Here is a 15,691-nt window from a genome sequence, read left to right as displayed (position 1 = left end):
AACTTGAGGATGTGGTCCTCTTTCTCTTTGCCCTCTCTCTGCAGCTGTAAAATTTTATTCTGTGCAATTTCGAGAGCTTGTTACACACTACTCAAAGTGACTTGCAAGCTATGAATTTGTGAGTTTAGAAATTAAACCTTCCATGCATCACATATACTTAAGCGTTTGCAATATCCAAGGAGCTCATTCTCACCCTCTCTAACAAAATGAATGAATGAGGATAGGTCTGTGAAAGGTGGAGAGAAATTTGAAGAAGGATCATTAGGATATGAATACCCATCAACCCAAAGATCCACATTACAATGACCTTGCTGTCTTCTTTCTTGCTTCTCCTGTGCGTTTAGATGTTCTTTTCTGATGAGTGCATATTCATTCAAGATGTGAATATGCAAGTCTACCTTCCTCACTCGTGTTGAATTTGAGGTGTTTGTTATTTCTGTGAGTGCCATAGTAGACACAATGGAAGATGGTAGATAGCTTGGATCCCAAAGAGAAGCTTGAAAGAGAGACTTACTGCAACGAGAGAAGGGCTTGGGGGGGGGGGGAGAGAGAGAGAGAGAGAGAGAGAGAGAGAGAGAGAGAGAGAGAGAGAGAGAGAGAGAGAGAGAGAGAGAGAGAGAGAGAATCTTTTAGTTGTTGAGTCGGACAGAGAGGAGATGTGATAGTAATCAATGAAGAAAATGGTATTTAGGTGGGTTTCCTATAAAATATAAATTTTAAATTGCTAGCCTATCAAAAAATTTAATTTAAATTGAACTTTTAAATAAAAAATGTAAGTTTTTCTTGTCTTTTAATGACTTGATTTAGAATTTGTGGGAACTTCAAAAATGCAATGAAAGTGTATTAAACGAGATTGTCTTTTAATGACTGTTGATATGAAATTTAGAGGAAACTTCAGAAATGCAATGCAAGTGCATTAAATTTGATTGAAAGTCATTTTGAGATAATTATTTTGAATTGTAATAAAAAATATTTTTGGGGTCCCTATATGGACGAGATTGATGATGTTTCGAGAGTTTTAGTGGCAAGAAAAAGAATCCTAGAGTGAAAATCCTAGAGAGGGAAAAGCAGAGAGATCCCCTACTAGGGCCAAAAGTAAGCATCATTAGGAGGTTTGTCTCCTCCTTAAGCCTCAATAAAACTAGTCTTAATTCCTTAAAATTAGGGATCCTTATAGGACCCTTTTTATGTTTAAATGCCCCCTAATGTATTGGACATGTTAGAGACTTTTTATGGAGGAATGGTAAAAAAAAGCTTCTGCTTGGCTAGCATGGAATAAATTGGCAGCTCCTAAAGAATAAGGGGGCATTGGTATTATTCACATGCCAATTCAATGTACTACAAGAACTGCTCTGATGCTCCCTAGATGCTTATCTCAGAAGTCTACCTGGTCATTAATGATGAGGGAATTGGTTGAACTCTCTGATGTGGTAGCTAAAGGTAAATGGATTGACTTGAATTGGAAGGACAAGCTCTTTTCATTTGCTTCTATGAAGGTTACCAGTTCAACAGTTTGTAAAATGTTATGCCAAAGAGATGGAAAGCTTTCATGGACTTCACTGCTTGGGTTGGGGTGGCAGAGTGACTACACACATTTATGCATCAAATCTAATTCTGCAGTCCAGTGCTTAGAACCTTCAAAAACACAATGGCATTCATGTTAGACCATATTTCCCATAGTATACAAGCATTGATAATGTTAAAAAGCACTCCAGATTGTTCATCACTGAAAGACCATTTGCCCAAGATCCAATCCCCCAAGATGTCTGGAAACCCAAACTCTTCTCCAAAACACATGTTTGCCATCTTCTAGTGATGGAAATATTTTTCTTTTACACTTTAGAACCAATAGGTAAGCCCACATACATACCCTCCACATAAAAACCTAAAGTTTCTTGGGAATCTGGCTATCCCAAAGAAGTTTCCACCTCTTCTTCCAATTTAGAGGGCTCCAATTAACCTTCCAAATTTTATTACAATACACTACATTGGCATCTCCGTTTCTCATTAGTACATATAGCTCTTTGGTTTTACTATCCTTTAGCTTAGTGCCATTAAGCCAAACCCAGTCTTTAATCCAGACAGAAATATCAGAGGCAGTGGAACACATATCTCTTTGAGAAAGATCTAGTACTTGGGTCATCAAATCCCTCTCTCTACCAGATAAGTGATATTCCCATATTATGTGCTCCACATTCTTCCACCCCACTACATCCCAATCCCAGCAACCCAAGTATTTAAGACCTCTATTATTGAGTTTCTTTGCAAAGGAGATATCAAATAAAGCTAAAGGAGATTTAAATTTGCGAGGTGTTGGGATGGGAAGAGGAGGCCACCTAAATTTGGTCCTAAAACTCAAAGGTGGTATCGGAAAACAAAGCAATTTGATCACCACACTTTTGTTGCATTTGTAGAATATCTTATGGGAACCAGACCTACTGTTAAGATTTGGTCCAAGAAAGGGGGAATGATGGAAAAACAGTCCTCTTGTGGTTGCACTATGGAAGCGATGGTGGGCCTGCATCCTATTGGGCTATCAGATCTCCTAGGAGCAGTTGTGTTTCAAGAGAGATGGGATTTTTTTGTATAGAATCCTAAATGAGGATAAAGATGATTTGTAAAGTTCAGTAGTCTAGGGTTGTTCTCAAGTTGGTTTTGTTTTTTTAGGTAATATATATAATTATTATTGATCCAAAATAATCGCGCTACGTCTATAAAAGAAGCAAGATAGGAATGAGAAATATGGCTCTTTACCAGAAGATGCAATCAGCGGCGCTACTGGTGTTCTTCTTCGTCTCTGAAGGTGCGTAGCCTCCTTTGTACTGTGTGCGTTACTCGCAATATCGATATTGCAGAGAAGTGTAACTTTTGTTAGGAGCAACCTAGTGCTCTAGTGTTGACTTGTGCGTTGCGTGTGCAGCGCTGTTGGCTGCCGCCACCTCGACCCCAACCATCGGCATCAACTATGGGAGGGTGGCCAACAACCTGCCTTCTCCTGCGCTGGCCGTGGCTATGATCCAACGGCTTGGAGTGGGCAGCGTTCGGATCTTTGATGCCGACCCAGAGGTCCTCTCTGCGCTGGCCAACACGGGCCTGCAAGTGGTGATTACGGTGAAGAACCAGGACATTCCCGGCATAGCCTACAGCGCGCAGGCGGCGAACCAGTGGGTGCAGAAGAACGTGGTAGCTCACCATCCGGCCACCAACATCGCCTTCATCAACGTTGGCAACGAGATCCTGAGCGACGCCGCCAACACAGGACTGTGGACCCAACTCGTTCCAGCCATGAATAACATTCAAGTCTCTCTTTACCGGTTTGGGATTGCCGGCAGCGTCAAGGTTACCACCTCCTCAGCCATGGACGTGCTGGCGAACTCCTACCCTCCCTCCGCGGGCGTCTTTCGGGCTGACATTGCCACGTCCGTTATTAAGCCCATGCTCCAGCTGCTCAACCAGACCGGCTCCCCCTTCTTCCTCAACGTCTACCCATACCTCGCCTGGTCGGACAACACCCATAACATCCCTCTGCCTTACGCCATCTTCAGTGCCACGAACAACCAAACTGTGCAGGACGGCGACCTGCGCTACAACAGCCTCTTGGACGCGCAGCTGGACGCTGTCGCCGCCGCCATGATTAAGCTCGGCTTCCCCAAAGTAGAGGTGGTGATCAGCGAGACAGGCTGGCCCACTGCTGGTGACACCAACCAGCCCGGCGCCAACCCTGCCACCGCCCAGGCGTACAACCAGAGGCTAGTGGACAAGGTGCTGGCGGATCCTCCCGTTGTGCCCCAACGCGTTCGTGTCCAGTTACATCTTTGCCCTCTTTAACGAGAATCTCAAGCCCGGACCCACCACCGAACGCAATTGGGGCCTTCTTTATCCCAATGGCACCAGCGTCTTCCGCCTAAACCTCACCGCTCCTAGCCCCTCACCCAGCCCGCCCCCTAGTGGCGGAGGTCCCAGCCCTGCACCCACGACCTCCGCCCCGCCTCCTAGTGGTAGCAGTCCCAGTCCTCCACCCACCACCTCCCCTTCGCCTTCTACTGTCAGCGGTCCCAGCCCTTCACCCACGACCTCCGCCCCGCCTCCTAGTCACGGCGGTTACAGTCCTCCACCCATCACCTCCGCCCCGCCTCCTAGTGGCGGCGGTCCCAGCCCTCCACCCACCAGCTCCGATTCGCCCTCTAGTGGAGGCGGTCTTAGCCCTCCACCCACCTCCTCGACTTCCCCTCCAGGCCCTCCACCCACCACCTTCGCTGCGCCTCCCAACCCTCCACCCACCGCCTCCGCTACCCCACCTGGGGGTGGTGGTCCCAGTCCTCCACCCACCACCTCCGCTACCCCACCTAGTGTTGGTGGTCCCAGTCCTCCACCCACCACCTCCGCTGCCTCTCCTAGTGGCGGTAATGTCATTCCTGCATCGGGGTGCAACCCGAGTAACTGATGTTCTTGACTCATCCAGCCATGAGGACTGGTGTAGCTTAACTTTTCATTAATTTGCCTATGGTTTTGCTACTTTTGAAATTTTCATCTCTCCGTCGAAGTTATGAAATTTTGGAATTATTGATGCTTAATTCTACAGTCCGTTGTGCAAGAGCTCATGTACACAAGCCACGTTGGATACCTTGAGTTTTGAAAGCTTTGTGCCATGTGGTTGTGATGATACTTTGATCTGTATGAAATTACTCGGTCCTTAGGATCAAAGCTAGTGGAAAGCCCATATATTGCTATGGATATACATGTGTAAATGGATCTTCTATGGAATAATGGGTCTCGTAGAAAGTAAAACGTTTCTAGGTAAAACAATTTTTATTCTTAAATTCATCAATAAGGAGTGTTGGTGAATAAGCACTCCAAAAATACACTACCTTCTTGACTATAGATCTTAAAGTTGTGTATTTTTTAATGCTTCACTACAAAACATGAAATAGAGGAAAAGGTATCTAACTCTCAGTTGATTGCAAAGAGGAAACATGGTGTAATAGATCAGAAGCAAAGATGGTTTCTCATTGATGTTGAGGTTAAATTGATAATGTGACAAATATATGACACCTATGAAAGTATGCAATGGAATTTGGTAGGGCGTGTATCCTTTTCTACTATGTGAAAATTTGGTCCTAGATCTATCATGGCCTATGTGAGGGCTTTATCTTCACATGAGTGAACCCTCCGGCCAGCAGGTAAAGAAACTGAACGATTTTAATGATATGATGTTTTTTTCCTTTCATCCACAGTAGGCCTCTGATGTGATGGAGGCCATGTCGCCCATGGCATTCACAAAAAAATTGCCCTGAAGCAGGCCGCACCGATGCGGCCTTCTTTAGAGGTTTTTTTTTTTTGTGTATGCAGTGGAAAATTTATTGTGTATACAGTGGTAAAATCAGCGCTTCATCTCTGGTTTTTGTACATTCCATGAACATTCGCTGTGTGATGCAAGGTGCATGGGAGTTTTTTATTGTGAGGCCGCCTGTAAGCCATGGCACATCCACTACTCATGGCATATCCACCATGCTTGCCCATGGCATGTGCTCCACAAAACAAATGGCCAAGGGAGACCATTCCAGCACGGCCTCCCTTGGTGCATTTGTTTTTTTTATGGTGGATATGCCAGATATGCCATGGGCAAGCATGAGCGTCACTTTTCTCACTATAGAGCACTGCCTGTGCAAGTTTCGGCATCCTTGGCATCCTTCATACATGGCATATGCTCCACAAAAAAAAAAGGCCAAGGCACAAAAAAAAAAAGGCCAAGGGAGGCCCTTGGCCATTTTTTTTTGTGGAGCATATGCCATGTATGGTGGATGCTAAGGGATTGAGAATCACGTTTTGCAGTGAGAAAATTGAAGCCCATGGCATATCCACCATGCTTGCCCATGGGATCCACCATGCTTCCCCATGGCATATGCTTCACAAAACCAAATGGCCAAGAGAGGCTGGGCCGGCGCGGCCTCCCTTGGCCTTTTTTTTTTTTTTGGAACAAATGCCATGTATGGTGGATTCTTCAACTAATGTTATATATTGACCAACTAAGATTTGCCTTGTAGTTTGCTTGCTAGATGCTAGAACAGGAGTGGCCATGGTTGTCGACCACATCACATGTTCGGGAAATGCATACCATGTGTGTTGAACGATAGAAATTTTGCTATTTCACAAAGAAAGAGCATCATACATTTTTTCAAGCCTTTCCATTACATGGTCTGCATCTCCTATTACTTGGTATCTAATTTCAATCTTTTTGACTATGTATGTTCTTCTACGGGAACTTCGCATCCATGTTGAACATCATACTACCTGTCTTTTTCTGGGGTTATGTTTTATGGTTGTAAGCTTGGAATACTATGATGGATATGTATGTGATATATATGCCATGTTACATTCCAATTCCAATTTTAATTCTATTCATAACATTTGAATTGTGTCCATCATCTAGGGGAGGTGGAGGGAAGCATGAGAAAAGGTGAAGAGGGGAAAGGAATTCAGACCATGATCCTCTACCCTCAGAGACTTCGTATGAGATGAGTAGAATGGTAGAGACCAATCTCCAAGAAGAAGAGGATGTGGGTGAAGAAGTTGAAAGCCAAACTTTTGATGGCTTTACAAGTGGTAGTAGAGTCATGAGGTGGACGATAAACTGGCACCAAAAGAAGCTAACATGCAAATTGTTCCATATGTTATGAGATCTGAGATTCCTCCACCTAATGATAACATAGATGAGAAAAAATTTATATGGATAGGGGAGAAGGTATAATACAAAAAACTAGGCTTTTTATTTGTTTTCAATGTCTAATGATTCCACTATGTAGGCTTATTCCATATGCGAAGGTGAGGGGATTGAGAGACTCTGATTTTATATTCACGTGATCACAAAATTTTTTTTGTTAATAACATGTGTTAACATGTTATTAACATGTTCACATGTTAACATGTTCTCAAAAAAGCCGGTAGCAAGCGACCTGGTAACCGGATAAAATCCCGCCGGGCTTTTGCTATACCCGGCGGGCCCGCCGGGACACAACAAAACCCGGCGGGTCCCTGCGGGGTCGTCATCTAGCCCGGCGGGGTACAATTTCCTATATTTATGGGCCCGAGGGGCCCTTTGGGAGTGAGTAACCACAGAGATGATAAAGGAAATATGGCCATGTCCAGATGGCAAGATTAAGAAGGGAAGATGGAAGAAGAGAGAATTTCCTTACAACAAATCACTGTTATATGTATTCATTGTTATATGTATTCATTGTTATATGCTGTGTCAAACTTCTACGGGAAAGAAGAGAGAATTTCCTTACTGTTTCGAAAAAGTGCTGACCCAAACAGACACAAGAAGAGGGTCTCACAATGCGCCCTATTTGGTAAACCCTCCGGCTGCCATTTTTGCAGACTAGTTTTCCACTTCCATTTTGCTTGCATTAAGGTCGTGCTATTTGATGTCTTGCAGCGGTTGCAACTCTCTGTCACTAAAGCTTGCCTGGATCTGGGTGTGGGCGGAGACATTGAGTTGGAGGAAGAGATCGGGCAGGTGTGGAATGTAGGGCTAAAACATCCGAGCAGTGGGAGCTTCATTTGCAAAGGATGGAAAAAGTTCGCCCGCTCTACTACAAGCTCCAAGTGGGGGATATCGTGAAGATGAAGATAGTGAGCCAGCATCGAATCTTAGTGCAGATCAGGCGACCCCCTCATAACGCCACCACCTGCATGCGGCCGTCAATATACAACTTAAGAGGACCAGCACGACTCTCCAATCCAACAACAGCCCATAATGCAAAATACAACTCAAGAGAAAAACGACCACCCTCCCATCCAAGCGCCCATAAGGAGGAAGGTGTAGAAGTTGCTCAGAGCTCGGAGTTGGCAACGGCACTCATTATCTCAAAAAGACATCCCCTATGCTACATAAAACTAAAGGCTTCTAACGTCAGAAAGCCCTTCATCATTGTAAGTAGCCGAGCGCATTTTCTTGGAGGTGTACGGCCGTCCTCTCCATAACGCCGACGCTCCACTGTATTTTGCTAAAATGCTATATGCTCACTTTATACTGGAAACTCCAGTGGACTTCGCCTCCAGAGAGGCCACTGTCAACACCCACGACATACGTGAAAAGACAGTTACATTCACAAGAGAAGAACTTGCTCTCATGGTGGAGGGCGCCGGACTGGAGTTAAACCAGGTCAAAGAAAGCTTAGGGGCACAGCTAGCAGAGAAGGAGAAAGAAGCTGACCGATTAACTCAAGCGTCAACTCCTCCCCCGGCCAATAGAGGAATTCAAGAGCAGCTAACAAAGATCAGCCAAGACGTGCAGAGCATCTCTTCACGTATTGCTCCTGTGCGCCAAGGAAACCACATCTCTCATTTTTTGATACATCCTGATCTTGTGGGAGTTTCTGCTGAGGCTACAAGTTCCTCCACCCCCCAATGTCCTGTATGTTACAAAGTATTCGATGGGTGGAGCGGCCAGTATATACTACCATGTGGACACTACTACCACTTAATATGTTTAGTGAGACAAATGCAAAATACTTCCACATGTGCATTGTGCAATGTCCCAATAAATCAAGGTATTTATACAGTGTTCGGTATGGCTAGCGAATATAAACCACCAGGACCTTTAGATGCAACTCCTAGTGCAATTCGCAATTTATTTCAAGATGAGAGCTAAGAAAAACAAATTCTACTTTTGTATTGATAATTTCTCCAAATATGATCATTTGTACAAGTACTTTTTATTAAATTAATGAAGTGACTTCTTCCTCTATGTCAGTATCTTGCTCCAAAATTCTTTCACCGTTTACTCTCTCGTCTGCTAAATTAAGCTCATCTAAGTCAATGTCTAAATTGTCTTCTATCTCAAGGGTGGTGCACAACGTACGTCCAACATCAAAGTTCTCGTCTACTACATCTTCACAATTGTACATCCATCTGGGCATATCTTCTTCATACTCTTCGCTTTCGATGTCTCGCAAGATCTTTTCATTGCAGTACATGTAAACAAGTTTATCTGCTCGATCTGCAAGAAGTCGATTGCGAATAGTACTATGAATATATTTATACATGCTCCAGTTTCTTTCTGAGCCTGAGTTTGAAGAGCACTGACTTAGAACCTTCATCGCAAGGTTGCGCAATAAAGCATAATGCTCACCACCATTCATCATCCACCACTTCCATGCAGGTTGCTCTTTAGCCATTTGTTGAACAAGGGAGTTGGAAAATAAACCCTCTTTCAACCGAAATGAGGTCATCTCCTTTATGAACTGTACACGATCATCATCATTATTATAGAAAGTGTTTACCACTTTATAAAAATCTTGCACCACCTCAACGTTGGACATCAAATCCATATTCCAATATTCAGGATCTAACATGTAAGCAGCACTGTGTAGTGGTGAATGCGCTCCAATCCATCTAGCATGAAAGTACTTCAACAGAACTTTTCTTTGTCTACTAGAGAATGGTACACGCCATTGCTTTTCCACCACTGAATGCTCTAATTTCTCAGGACACTCCAAACTCCACTGGACAGTCCACCATTGCATCCATGCTTTTCCGAGATTAGGCGCTCTTTGATCAAGGCTTCGTACAACATACATAACAGGCATCATTACATGGTATGCATCCATCACACTGTTCCACCAACTTCTTCTCGTAAGCGCTGCCTTCAAGACTTTGATTTTCTCTTTCACTTTTTCAAGTTGAGTGTTCTCCCAGTCATGAAATGCCATGCATGTAAATGTTTCACAAACTGCATCTTTATTTCTAAGAAGAGACTCAAAAGTGTAAAAGTGAGTGCAAAACCTAGTCTCCGCTGGAAGCTTTAACATAACTGACATGCGAGGTCGAAACATATCCAAAACTCTCTGTCTCTTGAGCATGAATTTCACAAGCTGGCGAGCAGTGTCGACGATTGAGGCAAACCATTTGGTATCATCAGATTTATACCAATCTTTTAATACAAGATTCAAACTATGAGTATTACAGCCTACCGGAAAAATATGTGGATATTGTCGCTGTAGGATTCTGGATGCATTTTTACAATTTTTTGCATTGTCCATGACGACTTGGACTACATTTTTGGCACCCACTTCCTCTATCACAGAGCTAATGACTTGAGCAATGTAAGCCCCAGTTTTGATTGAACCAGCTGAATCCACGGCACGGATGAAAGTCTCACCTCTAGGTGAAATAACCATTACATTAATTAATGGTTTTCTTTGCACATTAGACCATCCATCACTTACTATACTACATCCAGAAAGCTCTATATTGCTAAGAATTATTCTTTGTACACGTTCTTTTACCTGCGCATAACATTTCTCTAATAGATCATTTCGCATAGCATGGTACGTAGGCGGTGAAAACCCTGGTCCAAACTCACCAATTTTCTTCCATGCTCTCTTCCAATGCTCACTGTCCACCATCATCATAGCACTCCCAGAAAAGTAAATCGCTTCAGCAAGGACGAGTTGTGCATCATCGAGTCGACCTTGACGTAGGCTTTCTTGCAATGAAGTTTGACGCATGGGTATATTTCCTACGTCAAAGTTTTGCTTGCAAGAAGATGCACTGGGTAGATTACTTTTTGGCTGCATATTGCCGTTCGGGGTACAAGTAGGCGATGTAGCGGGAGTTTGATGATTAGAACAACAGTGTTCTTGCTGCCTTGATACATTAACGGTAGGAGTGTCATGTTTTCTTGAATCTTTCTTTTGAATTTCTTCTCTTATGCGTTTGGCCACTATAGGTGCAGAGGGGTGGGTACATGACTTTTTCTTCGGTCCGCCTAAAAAGTGTTCTCTTAGTCGAGGCGCCCCACCTGATTTTACTGCATGGCATAGCTTACACTCCCAATCTATGAATCGATCACCAACGTTAATTGCATATTGCCACTCTATCCCAGGTGCCTTTTTTTTCCTGCTATTTGAAATTTGGACTCTATTGGAGGTATCACTGGATCCAACATTGTCCTCCATCTCAACAAATAACCTATTCAACCAAGCATATAACAATGAATACACAAATGAAAAAACAACAAATCACTCACGTATAACAAAACATACATCTGCAGACAAAGTACTTCGAAACTATCTTGACAAATACAAAAGATCATCACATAACACAAAACTATTTCAAACTATCTTGCAAGGTCTTACTACAAAACTACTTCGAAACTATCATGCACATTGCACCCCCAATGAAGGATGCCTTTTGTACCCAATTAAGGATACTTTACACAATCAAAGATCTATACTTGCCCAATACTCTAGTATAGGACAATAGACCTTCTCTAACATTCACAAAAAAAATCAAAGATCTATGCTTGCCCAATACTCTAGTATAGGACAATAGACCCTTGTCTACTCTAAACTATATCAAGTATCAAGAACCAATACAAGCCCCTAAGCAGGACTCTTGGCTCCATCAAACCATTCATAAAGCAGAATGAGGTAGATTACGTACGTGGCTCAAATGCAAAGCTGAATGACTCCAAATTTGTCCCTAAATCTCCGCAAGTATTAGCTACGAACCACACCCTGCCCCCAGTTCAAAGAACTAAGGACGAGTGGCCCAATAGCCTTAGGAGTGCCTACAAGGAAAGACGACAGCCCCTAAAATAAGGACGTTCTTCCCAAGAGGACACTTCTAGCAACTCGAGAGCTCTACAAGTACTTTGAGGAGAGATATCACGCCCCCAAAACAAGGACTATCTTCCCAAAAGTTGTACGATGGGTGTCGGGCAGTGTTTATATACAGAATAATACCCCGTCGGTGTTTCTTGTTTTTCCCGGCGGGCCCGCCGGGCTTTTACCTTTTCCGGCGGGCCCGCCGGGAAAACCTCATACCCCGGCGGGCCCGCCGGGAATGGTAGAAGCCCGGAGGTGTTACTGGAATAGTGGGTTCCGGCAGGTCATTTCTCAGGTCATGTGAATATACAATGTGATCACAAGTTTTAATATGTTAACAATAGGTTTTGTTAACGTGATCACGAAATTGTGAAGACATTAATGAAATCCCTGTTGAGAGATGATGTGTTAGGTTTAAAGACAACTTTAGTGAGGGATATGTGCCGGATAAAAGGGTGCCTTCATAGTGTCCATGTGGACATTTAGAGAGAGCACAATAATTAGTGAAGAGATAATGGCAAAATGGGATCCTATTTGGCAAGACATCAAAACAAGGAGTTTAAGGAGGACATTTAGAGAATCCTTGAATTGCACATTGGTAGGTAGAATGTTTTATGTTTGGGATGGGAACCACCGAACAATGGCTTAGAAAGCTATCATAAAAGAGAGATTTCCAAATACAAGGACAGAGCATCACCGTGTTTTGTGTACCATCATAGATCTGATAAGAGTTAGTGAGATTGCACTTCTATCGAGCTTACAGAGCGGTGAGTATATCTTTGTCTTTGGTCATTTATGTATTTATGGACTGGAGAGACGGAAAACTCTCTCACTTGTAGTAAGAGTAGCATGATCCACGTGTAGCTCAATCCAATGGGATTTGCATCCCTTTCGGAGCTAGGGATTCGACCCGTACCGGTGCACAAGAGCTTATCCACAAATGGAGAGAATGCTCATGGCTACCATCACTTGACACTAGACTAAGCATACACACAAGCTCAACTTGTCCTCATTCCTTCACACCCCTTCATTCACAAATACAAGCAAGAGGAATACAATCACTATGCACTCAAGCAAAGAGAAAGACCTCACTCCACTCCTATCTTCCTACAAGCATGCACACATTCAAGCATCAAGCTTCCATGAAAGCTTCAAATCAATCCATGTACTCAAAAATGAAATACTAAAAGCATGCACAAGAGTAAAATGATTAGAGAAGAGGATGAGAAAGACTCATGACATTGCTAATGATTCAATAAAGAGATTTACCTCATACAATGATGTAGATGGGGTGAGAGAAGAGTCTTCACCTCTATGGAGAAGAGGGAGAGTAGGTCTCTCAAAGGAGCTCTTGCATGAACTAAGCCCAAAAAGTGTGTCTAAGCTCTCAAATGAGCCACCTTTTATACAAAAATTCTAGAACTCCAAAAAGTTCCCATGTGGGATTATTGTCAAACCCTCTCCCACATTCCTCTACAAAGTGGAACTCTTTACAAGAGACCTAAGTATCGTTTTTGTTGCATCCTGGTATTGATCTTCATTTGCATGAAACACTCCCCCCTTCCTATTTTGCGCACGTCCTCGAGCGCGGTAGTAGCAAGAGCTGCAACAAAAAAAATAATTGATACAAGTAAAGTCCTTTATTGAAAAAAAGAAAAGAAAAAAAAGAAAAATCAGCAATGATGATTTCACACGTGAGCATACAAGTGCAGGGCTGATTAAAGTTTTAATGAGTACTAAAATAGATGAGTAAAGACTAGTGAAAGTGAGACTTAAGTGGTAGATAATGCTATGCAAAGGCAAGTGTCTTTGTACACCTCCGGTTATGACCGCAGTCTCAATGTCCTATCAGTATGTAAGTTACTCCTAAGTGGCAACCCTACTCCTAAGTATGAGCAAAGGTGATTGGAGCTCTCTCTTGTTGTTGTTTTTTTTTTTTTTTTGATATGTGTGTAGAAGGTGATAAAGATTAAGGTTCTATCCCCATGAGACCCAAGCAATGGCCAAGAGACCCCCGCCAAGAGAATCTAAAGACCGCTAAGTATCTCAAGGGCGACAGACCCTTTTTCTTTCTTTTATGACCTAAGGAGTACCCCTTGAAGATGAGGGCATCGGTCTCGAGGGCCCATAGTGTACCCCCGAATCCTACCAACATCTATCAAGGCGATAGATTCCTCAAAGGTCTTCTTCTGAAGCTTCTAGACATCAGTGTTCACCCCATGGAAACCAAGGCATCGGCCCCAAGGTGCTGAGACATCCCCAGGTCCTACCAAGCACTTCGCATGGCAGTAGACACTTCATGTCGCAATTCACTTTGTATATATATATTTTTGTAGGGTATATTTTCATAAATTTTTATTACTCGTAGCACCTAGCTCATATCTAAGAGATAACTACCACTAGGGATAACTAATATACCTTGAAGACATAAGTACTTGGCATACTCCCTTGGTATATATCCTACACTGTCTTTGGATAGACATATCTTTTACTAAGTCTTCTAAGACTCTAGAATTCACTCACCATATTTTAACTACAAATCAAAAACTCAAACCAGCCAATATTGTGTACATGCAAACCATATATTCGAAAGATAAGAGCACTTAAAGAAATAAAGATTAAGGTTTGCATACACCTGTTGTAGTGCTCAGGCCGCGTTACCGACCAAGTATTGCATGTATCACACGCAATAAAAACAACACAGGCCACATTTCAGTCCAGCCTAACCCCATCCGATCCCATGGGTTAGCCAACCGTCCAACCACTGTAGTGATGGGATCCAATAAAGAATTTGGTTAGGTTTTGTCCCGGGTACCAAGGAAAAGAGTTCCAAGGCCCCCTAGCCGGATGTTCATGCAAAAATAAAACTAGTCACACCACTCACACACCCAATATGCATATCTCCCCCCTTCCTAATTTGTGTGCACGATAGGTGGACTGTAGGGGCGTATCTGATGCTCTTCTTAAGCTGAGATCTCTAAAAAAATTTTATTAACCAACAAAGAAAGAAAACAAAAGAATAAAATTTGTTAGTGGTGCCAATCACCAAATATAGCCGAAGGGAAAAAACCCAATGGGAGAAAAGTGCCCTGGCTTGTCGTTCTTATTGTGGAGTCACTGAGTTACTCTTGCGCTGATGGTGGGTCCGTGTCCTCGTCTGCTGGAAAGATGGTATCAATTTCCTCAGGATGCAGAGACAACCCCTCACAAAAACCGGCCTCTGGAGAAGGTGGTAGAGGAAGGAGTGCTTCCTCACTGAAATATGGCATTGGTTCTATGGGAAGGTTAGTCAGACAGTTTTGATTTTGGAACTGTGCAATGTAGGTACTCATATTGATCCAATATTGACATGTGGAGGGTTGGGGAAGGAGGGCTTGCCAGATTGGTAGTTGCAAGTCATTTAAGCTTGTATCCCTCCATTGTTGTGCTTGTACCTCCTCAGGTAATCTTCGTTGATTTGGTCCCCTTTCTGGTATTCTCACATTAAGAAGATTATGGCGTTGGGGAGTAATTCCCACAATTTGCTTCATTAAGGCCGTGCCATATCGTCTAAAGTAAGAGCGGCATATCCAACAAATATGTGAAGCTTCACTTAATACTAGCCGTGCACACTCTTGACAATGTGGAAATGGGTGATGCTGTTGATAGAATAACGTAACAAAGTGATGCCCACAGCAATTTTCACCTAAGGGAGCATAGAAATACCTAGAATGTGTTTGAAATGGAGGAGCACTATAACCCCCGCGATGATCAGGTCGAGTACTATCAGGGTCAATGCATGGTGGACATGTATCGCGCCAAATATCCATCAGGAGTTATCTGGACGTAGAATAATGAAATTTAGAACACTCATATCCATCATGACAATTCCAATCAAAAACAAGATTATCTCAAAAAGAACACATCTCCTAAAGGCATAAGGAACTACATTATTCAAACATTGTTTTACCAAAGAGCTTTAATTGTAGTGTTAACGCCTTATCTTTAGCTTTTGGTATATCCTTTTTAAGAGGTGTAGACTTTAGCAATTGTCTTGGAATTTGAGCAAGATAAGAGGATTTAGGCAGTGAAGCACCAGA

At 43.0% G+C, this 15,691-nt stretch overlaps 1 pseudogene; it reads left to right on the top strand.

Moving 5' to 3' along the window:
* Nucleotides 1-2,742: 2,742 nt before the first annotated feature.
* Nucleotides 2,743-4,444, top strand: LOC147628575 (glucan endo-1,3-beta-glucosidase GII pseudogene; annotated as a pseudogene).
* The last annotated feature ends 11,247 nt before the right edge of the window (nucleotides 4,445-15,691 follow it).

This window comes from Cibotium barometz, chromosome 19 (assembly GCF_041138505.1).
Source record: "Cibotium barometz isolate CiBa-2024 chromosome 19, ASM4113850v1, whole genome shotgun sequence".
NCBI classification, from domain to species: domain Eukaryota; kingdom Viridiplantae; phylum Streptophyta; class Polypodiopsida; order Cyatheales; family Cibotiaceae; genus Cibotium; species Cibotium barometz.
This window is presented reverse-complemented; position numbering and strand designations above follow the sequence as displayed.